This window comes from Aquarana catesbeiana, linkage group LG02 (assembly GCF_042186555.1).
Source record: "Aquarana catesbeiana isolate 2022-GZ linkage group LG02, ASM4218655v1, whole genome shotgun sequence".
In the NCBI taxonomy this organism is placed as follows: Eukaryota; Metazoa; Chordata; class Amphibia; order Anura; family Ranidae; genus Aquarana; species Aquarana catesbeiana.
This window is the reverse complement of record NC_133325.1, coordinates 5,372,434-5,384,476: the sequence shown is the minus strand read 5'-3', so window position 1 is coordinate 5,384,476 and position 12,043 is coordinate 5,372,434. Positions and strand designations below refer to the sequence as shown.

Sequence of the window (12,043 nt, the reverse complement as noted above, 5' to 3'; positions counted from 1 at the left end):
TCATTATATTACAGGAGGTAAGGAAGATTTTTAAACCTGAGAGCCCCCCCTCCTCCACTCACATGGAGTTGGAGGGGTGATTGGATGGAGTGTAATGTTTCTCACTCGGGACGTTCCGTATGAAAAGTTCTCCATCACCTGATTGTGTTTTCAGTCTTTCCTGTCCTTCCCCTCCCCCAAATAGGACTGAATGCAAGGCCGGATGTTCTGCCCACCCTCCAGTTTTTTGGAGGAAGTTCATTTCTTTGAATGGGCCCACTGGAAGGTGGCACCCTAGCCTGTCTTGATGGTTGGTGTCCAAGGTCACTACTAACCGGGTTACCACATAAGACCCTCATCCCTGCAGTTGTCAGAATCTTTGGAGATCGCCTCTGGGAGTCCCACAGATATAGTAAGTTCTTCTGAAATGAGCAAAAGTACAAATCAGCCCACTTTACCATCTTTATTATCAAAGTCGTGGTACTCGCCAGCTGCAGGCACCTTCTGGCTGGAATGTGATTGGCTAATTGTACTCCCTCTACATAAACCAGAGATATTGTGTTCTTCCGCATATCCAGCTTTACATCCAGGTAGATTAGTGTCTGAACCGGCTCCGATTGACTCTTCTCCTAGTTTATGAGTCCTCCAAACTTTTGACAGAGTCACCACCACTAACTCGTGAGGATTCACAAGCCGAATTCTGTCCTAGTGCAGCAACAGGATATTGTCCAGACTTTGTGTATATGAAGTCCATGTTTCCTCAACTGGGTGATTAGTGCCAACACTACCTTGGAAAAGTCCCTGGGCGAAATTGTTAGCCTGAATGGCGGGCAAATGAATTAATAATGGAGTTGACCTACCGCAAACTCCAAAAACATGTTGAAAGTATATGTATGTGGAAGTACGTATCCTTCAGATCTATGGAAAGGAGCCAGTCTCATCCAGTGATCTCCGTTATGTAGTCTCACTTCCCTAGTGGCAATGTACTGGTCGCAATGCCAATGTGTTTATCAATGCCAATTTTTGCCGTTTCCACCGGCTGCCTGATCTCACAGTCCAATTATTTTTCTCATTTAGTTTGTTATTAAATCATTTTATTAAATTGTTTTTAGTTTTACTATTTTGTCACCATAATATTTCTGTTTTGGTTGTTCCCTCAACAGCTAAGCATGGACAGCATGGATTCCCAGCTGGGAATGTGCTTTGTACTTTTGCTGTGGTCTTTTCACACTTTTTTTTTTTCTTATTTTACCTTTTTTGTTCTGCTTTTTTTTTTCTTTCTTTTTTTTTCGTTATGTTGTTTTTTCAGATATGTGGAGCAGCACCACCTAGTGTCCACTCTCCATACTGCACCCTCTGTATTAATCAGTCCCGTTAGTTTAGTGTTCCTCCTTCTGAGGCAAACACAGGAAATATCAGACTGAGTACGTAACAAATGGGCTACACCCTTTTTTTTTGTGTTTTCCTGTTTTCGGCCATTTTAGAGCTGGTTCCAGGAGGTTGAACAGCTTCTCAGTCTTCATCTTAAACACATCGGCCACCAGCATCTGATTTTCTCCACATCAGACCACACAGGTAAGTCATGTGGATGTCCTATTCATAGTACAGGGCTCCTGTCCCTGCTATAGACATATCAATCATCTGTGATCGACTCTTCCCCCTTGTGATGAATCATCTGGGTATATATACTGTATATATGGATGTGGATTGTACTTTTACACTGTGGAGGTTATTTATGAAAGGCAAATCCACTTTGGACTACAAGTGCACTTGGAAGTGCAATCTCTGTAAATCCGAGGGGGACATGCAAGGAAAATAGAAAACAGCATTTTAGCTTGCACATGATTGGACGATAAAATCAGCAGAGCTTCCCCTCATTTCAGATCTACCCTTTAGATTTACAGTGACTGAACTTGTAGTGCAAAGTGGATTTGCCTTTCGTAAATAACCCCCATTGTCTCTGTCTGTCACCCTAACAAGAAGGTCACCACGCTCTCCACATGTTGAGGGAACTTTTTTGCTGATCTGGGACTTCCGTAAATTGGGCTTCAGAATCTACTTCTCAGTGTTGGTTTCCTCTTCATTGCCGGCCATTAAATGGGCCTCAGAATGGCTCCTGTAGTCCCTCCTAGGAAGGACATTCAGGCTCATCTCCCACCATGTTCCTCTGATGTGTCAGAGACAGAATAAGTGGGAAACACCAGAAGAACCCGCTGCGTCCTGACACCCCCAGAATATATTTTATTTGGGGGGATACACCTGGCAGTTTAATCAGAATTCTCGTACTTCTTCCTGGCTTCATTGTATTGGCTGCACTTCTACAGGTGGAGGGTATGACAATCTGCACTACTCTGCTGCACACATCATCCACCCTCACACTCCTCTCCTGTACATACTGCCCACTGTCATACCCTCCACACTCCTCTCCTATTTGTACTGCCCACTGTCATACCCCCCACACTCTCCTCTCCTGTACATACTGCCCACTGTCATATCCTCCACACTCCTCTCCTGTACATACTGCCCACTGTCATACCCTCCACACTCTCCTCTCCTGTACATACTGCCCACTGTCATATCCTCCACACTCTCCTCTCCTGTACATACTGCCCACTGTCATATCCTCCACACTCCTCTCCTGTACATACTGCCCACTGTCATATCCTCCACACTCTCCTCTCCTGTACATACTGCCCACTGTCATATCCTCCACACTCTTCTCCTGTACATACTGCCCACTGTCATACTCTCCACACTCCTCTCCTGTACATACTGCCCACTGTCATACCCTCCACACTCCTCTCCTGTACATACTGCCCACTGTCATACCCTCCACACTCCTCTCCAGTACATACTGCCCACTGTTATTTCCTCCATACTCCTCTCCTGTACATTCTGCCCACTGTCATACCCTCCACACTCTCCTCTCCTGTACATACTGCCCACTGTCATATCCTCCACACTCTCCTCTCCTGTACATACTGCCCACTGTCATATCCTCCACACTCTCCTCTCCTGTACATACTGCCCACTGTCATATCCTCCACACTCCTCTCCTGTACATACTGCCCACTGTCATACCCTCCACACTCTCCTCTCCTGTACATACTGCCCACTGTCATATCCTCCACACTCTCCTCTCCTGTACATACTGCCCACTGTCATATCCTCGACACTCCTCTCCTGTACATACTGCCCACTATTATACTCTCCACACTCCTCTCCTGTACATACTGCCCACTGTCATACCCTCCACACTCGTCTCCTGTACATACTGCCCTCTGTCATACCCTCCACACTCCTCTCCTGTACATACCGCCCACTGTCATACCCTCCACACTCCTCTCCTGTACATACTGCCCACTGTCATACACTCCACACTCCTCTCCTGTACATACTGCCCACTGTCATACACTCCACACTCCTCTCCTGTACATACTGCCCACTGTCATACCCTCCACTCTCCTATCCTGTACATACTGCCCACTGTCATATCCTCCACACTCCTCTCCTGTACATACTGCCCACTGTCATACCCTCCACTCTCCTCTCCTGTACATACTGCCCACTGTCATATCCTCCACACTATTCTCCTGTACATACTGCCCACTGTCCTATCCTCCACACTCTCCTCTCCTGTACATACTGCCCACTGTCATATCCTCCACACTCTTCTCCTGTACATACTGCCCACTGTCATACCCTCCACACTCTCCTCTCCTGTACATACTGCCCACTGTCATATCCTCCACACTCCTCTCCTGTACATACTGCCCACTGTCATACCCTCCACACTCCTCTCTTGTACATACTGCCCACTGTCATACCCTCCACACTCCTCTCCTGTACATACTGTCCACTGTCATATCCTCCACACTCCTCTCCTGTACATACCGCCCACTGTCATACCCTCCACACTCTCCTCTCCTGTACATACTGCCTACTGTCATATCCTCCACACTCTCCTCTCCTGTACATACCGCCCACTGTCATATCCTCCACACTCTCCTCCTGTACATACTGCCCACTGTCATACCCACCACACTCCTCTCCTGTACATACTAATCACTGTCATACCCTCCACACTTCTCTCCTGTACATACCACCCACTGTCATACCCTCCACACTTCTCTCCTGTACATACCACCCACTGTCATATCCTCCACACTCCTCTCATATACATACTGCCCACTGTCATACCCACCACACTCCTCTCCTGTACATACTAATCACTGTCATATCCTCCACACTCCTCTCCTGTACATACCACCCACTGTCATACCCTCCACACTTCTCTCCTGAACATACCACCCCAAATGTGGAGCCCATAGCCCTGAGTCTGAGTGGGTCGCGGCTGCGAGAGGCAGCATTGGAAGTGGAGGAAAGACAAGAGGGTGGATGAGCAGAGATTACATCATCTCTCTCTGCACGCCCATCACCACTCTTCTGCCCTCACAGATTGGCCACTTCAACGTGGGACCGATGTGTGGCAGAGAGCAGAGAGATGACATCATTTTTCACTGCCTGCCACACATCAGGGATCTTCTGCCCTCATAGCGCGGGCCTTTTAAATGTTGGAGGTGCGGTGGCGAGCAAAGAGACTACATCATCTCTCACTGCCTTCCCCGCATCTTCGCTCTCCTGCCCCCACTAAATGGACCAGTGCTGCCAGCCTGCCACCAATGCAGCGACAATGCACATTTGGTGAATCAACTGATTGCAGGCAGGGAAGCTTCCCATAGACAGCCGCATGTCCCGCGCCTGGTCACTCTTAAAGCGACATTTTTTTTTCATTTTATTTTTTTTAACAGCTTGGGGGGGAGGCAACCCGAACGCCCCCTATGGACGGGCCACCACTGGTCATACCCTCCATACTCCTCTCCTGTACATACCGCCCACTGTCATACCTTCCTCTCCTGTACAAACTGCCCACTGTCATACCGCCCACTGTCATACCCTCCACACTCCTCTCCTGTACATACCGCCCACTGTCATACCCTCCACACCCTTCTCCAGTACATACTGCCCACTGTCATACCCTCCACTCTCCTCTCCTGTACATACTGCCCACTGTCATACCCTCCACACTCCTCTCCTGTACATACTGCCCACTGTCATACCCTCCACACTCCTCTCCTGTACATACCGCCCACTGTCATACACTCCTCTCCTGTACAAACTGCCCACTGTCATACCCTCCATACTCCTCTTCTGTACATACCGCCCACTGTCATACCCTCCACATTTCTCTCCTGTACATACTGCCCACTGTGATACCCTCCACATTTCTCTCCTGTACATACTGCCCACTGTGATACCCTCCACACTCCCCTCCTGTACATACTGCCCACTGTGATATGCTCCACACCCCTCTCCTGTACATACCGCCCACTGTCATATCCTCCACACTCCTCTCCTGTACATACTGCCCACTGTCATACCCTCCACACTCCTCTCCTGTACATACCGCCCACTGTCATACCCTCCACACTCCTCTCCTGTACATACTGCCCACTGTCATACCCTCCACACTCCTCTCCTGTACGTACTGCCCACTGACATACCCTCCACACTCCCCTCCTGTACGTACGGCCCACTGTCATACCCTCCACACTCCTCTCCTGTACATTCTGCCCACTGTCATACCCTCCACACTCCTCTCCTGTACATACTGCCCACTGTCATATCCTCCACACCCCTCTCCTGTACGTACTGCCCACTGTCATACCCTCCACTCTCCTCTCCTGTACACACTGCCCACTGTCATATCCTTCACACTCCTCTCCTGTACATACTGCCCACTGTCATATCCTCCACACTCCTCTCCTGTACATACTGCCCACTGTCATACCCTCCACACTCCTCTCCTGTACGTACTGCCCACTGACATACCCTCCACACTCCCCTCCTGTACATACTGCCCACTGTCATATCCTCCACACTCCTCTCCTGTACGTACTGCCCACTGTCATACCCTCCACTCTCCTCTCCTGTACACACTGCCCACTGTCATATCCTCCACACTCCTCTCCTGTACGTACTGCCCACTGTCATATCCTCCACACTCCTCTCCTGTACATACTGCCCACTGTCATATCCTCCACACTCCTCTCCTGTACATACCGCCCACTGTCATACCCTCCACACTCCTCTCCTGTACATACTGCTCACTGTCATACCCTCCACACTCCTCTCCTGTACATACTGCCCACTGTCATATCCTCCACACTCCTCTCCTGTACATATCGCCCACTGTCATACCCTCCACACTCCTCTCCTGTACATACTGCACACTGTCATACCCTCCACACTCCTCTCCTGTACATACTGCCCACTGTCATATCCTCCACACTCCTCTCCTGTACATACCGCCCACTGTCATACCCTCCACACTCCTCTCCTGTACATACTGCCCACTGTCATACCCTCCACACTCCTCTCCTGTACATACTGCCCACTGTCATATCCTCCACACTCCTCTCCTGTACATACCGCCCACTGTCATACCCTCCACACTCCTCTCCTGTACATACTGCACACTGTCATACCCTCCACACTCCTCCTGTACATACTGCCCACTGTCATACCCTCTACACTCCTCTCTATGGATGGGCCGAACACCCCCCAGTTTGGTTCGCATGCAGAACATGCAAACAGGCAAAAAATTAGTTTGAAGAGGCCAACACCATTAAAGTCTATGGGACTCAAACGTCAAAAATCAAAAGTGCTAATTTTATGGCTAATATGCAAGTTATTGTCAAAAAGTGTTTGGGGACCCGGGTTCTGCCCCAGGGGACATGTATGAATGCAAAGTAAAGTTTTGAAAACGGCCGTTTTTTCAGGAGCAGTGATTTTAATAATTCTTAAAGTGAAATATTCCTTTAAATTTCATACCTGGGGGGTGTCTATAGTATGCCTGTAAAGGGGTGCATGTTTCCCTTGTTTAGAACAGTCCGAGAGCAAAATGAGATTTCTAAAGGAAAAAAAAGTCATTTAAAACAACCCTGTTTCCCCGAAAATAATACCTAGCGTGATTGTCGGTGATGGCTGCAATATAATCCCTGGTTAAAGTCCTTGTAGGTCTTATTTTCAGGGTAGGGCTTATTTTCCGGGAAACAGGGTAGGGCTTATTTGGGGGGTAGGGCTTATATTACAGCCATCACCGACAATCACGCTAGGTATTATTTTCGGGGAAACAGGGTAGTACTAGCGCTAGTGCCGGATATTAATGAATTGTCGGGTCTCTGCATAAAAGTCATTGAAAAAAATGGCCTGGGATTCCCCCACAGTCCATTACCAGGCCCTTTGGGTCTGGTATGAATATTAAGGGGAACCCCGAACCAAAATAAAAATTAAAAAAAATGACGTGGGGGTCCCCCTAAAAATCCATACCAGACCCTTATCTGAGCACAACTTCTGGCAGGCCGCAGGAAAAGAGGGGGGGGGGGGGAGAAAGTGCCCACCTCCCCTCCTGAACTGTACCAGGCCACATACCCTCAACATGGGGAGGATGTCCCCATATTGATCTGGACAAGGGCCTCATCCCCAAAACCCTTGCCCGGTGGTAGTGGGGTCTGCGAGGGGCTTATTGGAATCTGGAAGCCCACTTTAATAAGGGGACCTCCAGATCCCCCCCCCCTGTGTGAAATGGTAATGGGGTACAATTGTTCCCCTACCATTACACAAAAAAGTGTCAATTTTTAAAAATGACGAGACGTTTTTTAACAATTCCTTTATTAATCTCTTCTTCTTTCCTCGCTTCTTCTGTTCTTCTTTCAGTGTTCTTCCTCCATCTTGTTCTTCCTCTGCTGCATCCTCTGCTACTTCCTTCGACCTTCTCGTCCGCATCTTCCTCCAGCTTCTTCTTTCCTGCTTCGTTCTTCAGATGATCCGCATCCATGGGAGGTTCCCGCAGTGTGATGCTTCTGTTCTTCTGACACTACTTATATAACTGAGGGCGGGGCCACCCGGTCACCCACCCCCCTCTGACGCCACAGGGAACCCATAGGAAAGTCCCTGTGAAGTCCCCGTGCGTCGGGGGGGCGGGGTCACAGAGTGGTTATATAAGAAGTCCCCTCGGTTATATAAGAATTGTCAAAAGAACAGAAGCATCACACTGTGGGAACCTCCCATGGATGCGGATCATCCGAAGAACAAAGCAGAGAAGAAGAAGCTGGATAACCATTTCACACAGGGGGGGCGGGATCTGGGGTTCCCCTTGTTAAAGGGGGCTTCCAGATTCCGATAAGCCCCCGCCCGCATACCCCCAAAACCACCGGGCAAGGGTTGTGGGGATTAGGCCCTTGTCTCCATCAACATGGGGACATCCTCCCCATGTTGAGGGCATGTGGTCTGGAATGGTTCAGGAGGGGGGGGGCGCTCTCTCGTCCCCCCTCTTTTCCTGCAGCCTGCCAGGTTGCGTGCTCAGATAAGGGTCTGGTATGGATTTTTAGGGGGACCCCCACGCCATTTTTTTTTTTTTTTTTTTTTTTAAACTGGGTTTGGGGTTTCCCTAAATATTCATACCAGACCCAAAGGGCCTGGTAATGTACTGTGGGGGAATCCCAGGCCGTTTTTTTTCAATTTCAAAGGGTGTTCCGCGGCTTTACAATTTGCTGCGAGCACCCCAAATTTTTCGCTATTTGGCGAACTGGCGAACAGCCAATGTTCGAGTCGAACTCATGTTCGACCCAAACAGACAGCCCATCCCTACTCCTCTCCTGTACATACCGCCTACTGTCATACTCTCCACACTCCACTCCTGTACATACTGCCCAATGTCATACCCTCCACACTCCTCTCCTGTACATACTGCCCACTGTCATACCCTCCACACTCCTCTCCTATACATACTGCTCACTATCATACCCTCCACACTCCTCTCCTATACATACTGCCCAATGTCATACCCTCCACACTCCTCTCCTGTACATACCGCCCACTGACATACCCTCCACACTCCTCTCCTGTACATACCGCCCACTGTCATACCCTCCACACTCCTCTCCTGTACATACCGCCCACTGTCATACCCTCCACACTCCTCTCCTGTACATACTGCCCACTGTCATACCCTCCACACTCCTCTCCTGTACATACTGCCCACTGTCATACCCTCCACACTCCTCTCCTGTACATACCACCCACTGTCATACCCTCCACACTCCTCTCCTGTACATACCGCCCACTGTCATACCCTCCACACTCCTCTCCTGTACATACTGCCCACTGTCATATCCTCCACACTCCTCTCCTGTACATACCGCCCACTGTCATACCCTCCACACTCCTCTCCTATACATACTGCTCACTATCATACCCTCCACACTCCTCTCCTATACATACTGCCCAATGTCATACCCTCCACACTCCTCTCCTGTACATACCGCCCACTGACATACCCTCCACACTCCTCTCCTGTACATACCGCCCACTGTCATACCCTCCACACTCCTCTCCTGTACATACCGCCCACTGTCATACCCTCCACACTCCTCTCCTGTACATACCGCCCACTGACATACCCCCCACATACCCTCCACACTCCTCTCCTGTACATACTGCTCACTATCATACCCTCCACACTCCTCTCCTGTACATACTGCCCAGGGGGAGGGGTTTTGTCAGGTCCTCGAGGGTGTGGTGAATAAGGTGGAAGAAGTGCTGGCTGCTGCTCTGCTTTCCAGTCCAGGTGTGTCCCTCTTCCACGGGCAAGCTTAACACTGCTGTACTGCCATGTTTGTATTGGGAATCTCTGAAGCTCCTTTCTGTCTCATCCCCCCCCTCCCTCCCCGGCACTCTCAGTGTGACCTCTGACTCAAACACCCCCCCCCCCATCCCCCCTATCACAGTGAACCATGAGCCAGGGAGGAGGTGAGTTTTCCTGGGTTGAAAGCTGCCAAATTTTCAGGAGGATTTGTGTTGCAGATATTGTAGTGAAGGGTTAAGGTGACAAATCAAGAGACAGCGAGATTGTGTGTGTGGGGGAGGGGGTTTGTAGCCCCCCCCCACAGCTGACAGATATCTCCCTAGCCGGCACACATCTATCTATACAAACATCCCCAATCATCATGCTGTCCAGATAATGTGAAGTAAATGTATGGCCATTCATGTAAACCTGTGTTTATGTGGTGAGTTTACACTATTGAATGTACAGACTCAGAACCTGGATAACACGAGTTATGCCGCGTACACACGACCGGTTTTGCCGTCAAAATAAACTCTGAAGGTTTCTCCGACAGAACTCTGACCGAATTCCATTCAAGCGGTCTTGCCTACACACGGTCAACCCAAAGTCCCACCGTCCAGAACGCGGTGATGTACGACGGGACTAGAAAAAGGAAGCCAGAAGCCAATAGCTTCCGTCTCCTACTTGCTTCAGAGCATGCGTCGTATTTGGTCCATCGGAACAGCATACAGACGAGCGGTTTTCCCAATAGGAATTGGTTCAGTCGGAAATATTTAGAACATGTTCTATTTCTAGGTCCGTCACAAGCATACACACGATCGGATTAGATGATGAAAAGCTTCTGTCTGACTTTTTCTGTCGGACATTCCGCTCGTGTGTACGCGGCTTTATATGAATGGTCATAACTTCACATACAGAGTGCCAGGGGCCGGCTTACGTAGATACATATTTACACCTTATAGCATGAGATCATTTTCATTGAGTTTTTTTTATGGTTGTATATGTTAGTAGATGAGCTCAATAGCGTGGGGTGTGTGTGTTTGTTTTTTTTTTTTTTTTTTTTTATTATTATAGACATTGCTAGCTGACCACTTCTCAGCCCCCCAACTCACCCCACCTTGCATCACCCCCCCCCAGGCCACTTCATAGATCCAGCTGAGGGACCTCATTCCATAATCACCTATCTTACCAACATAGCTCCCTGGTCACCCCACTGACACTGCAAGAAATCTTTCCACATTCTGTCACTGGCAATGCTGGCAAAACACAGCGCATGTGTCTGTGTTCCATTAATTTTTAGTGGACCCTAAACGGCAATGTTCACTTTTGAGATAGAGAAAGGAACTCAGGAGACATTCATTGCCCACTGTCATACACGTACACTCCTCTCCTGTACACACTGCCCACTGTCATACACTCCTCTCCTGTACATACCACCCACTGTCATACCCACCACACTCCTCTCCTGTACATACCGCCCACTGTCATATCCGCCACACTCCTCTCCTGTACATACCACCCACTGTCATATCCGCCACACTCCTCTCCTGTACATACTGCCCACTGTCATACCCTCCACACATCTCTCCTGTACATACTGCCCTCTATAATACCCACCACACTCCTCTCCTGTACATACCACCCACTGTCATATCCGCCACACTCCTCTCCTGTACATACCACCCACTGTCATATCCGCCACACTCCTCTCCTGTACATACCACCCACTGTCATACCCTCCTCACTTCCCTCCTGTACATACTGCCCACTGTCATACCCGCACACTCCTCTCCTGTACACACTGCCCACTGTCATACACTCCTCTCCTGTACATACCACCCACTGTCATACCCACCACACTCCTCTCCTGTACATACCACCCACTGTCATATCCGCCACACTCCTCTCCTGTACATACCACCCACTGTCATATCCGCCACACTCCTCTCCTGTACATACCACCCACTGTCATACCCTCCTCACTTCCCTCCTGTACATACTGCCCACTGTCATACCCGCACACTCCTCTCCTGTACACACTGCCCACTGTCATACACTCCTCTCCTGTACATACCACCCACTGTCATACCCACCACACTCCTCTCCTGTACATACCACCCACTGTCATATCCGCCACACTCCTCTCCTGTACATACCGCCCACTGTCATATCCTCCACACTCCTCTCCTGTACATACCGCCCACTGTCATACCCTCCACACTCCTCTCCTGTACATACCACCCACTGTCATACCCTCCACACTCCTCTCCTGTACATACTGCCCACTGTCATATCCTCCACACTCCTCTCCTGTACATACTGCCCACTGTCATATCCTCCACACTCCTCTCCTGTACATACTGCCCACTGTCATAT

The 12,043-nt window shown here is 49.5% G+C and overlaps 1 protein-coding gene across 1 annotated transcript in view; it reads left to right on the top strand.

The window, feature by feature from the left end:
* Window positions 1-1,436: 1,436 nt before the first annotated feature.
* Window positions 1,437-12,043, top strand: part of LOC141126586 (uncharacterized) — a 37,082-nt gene continuing 26,475 nt past the window's right edge. The window contains exon 1 of the mRNA XM_073612505.1: window positions 1,437-1,554. The gene's annotated coding sequence lies outside the window, so the exon portion shown is untranslated. The remainder of the gene's footprint in view (window positions 1,555-12,043) is intronic.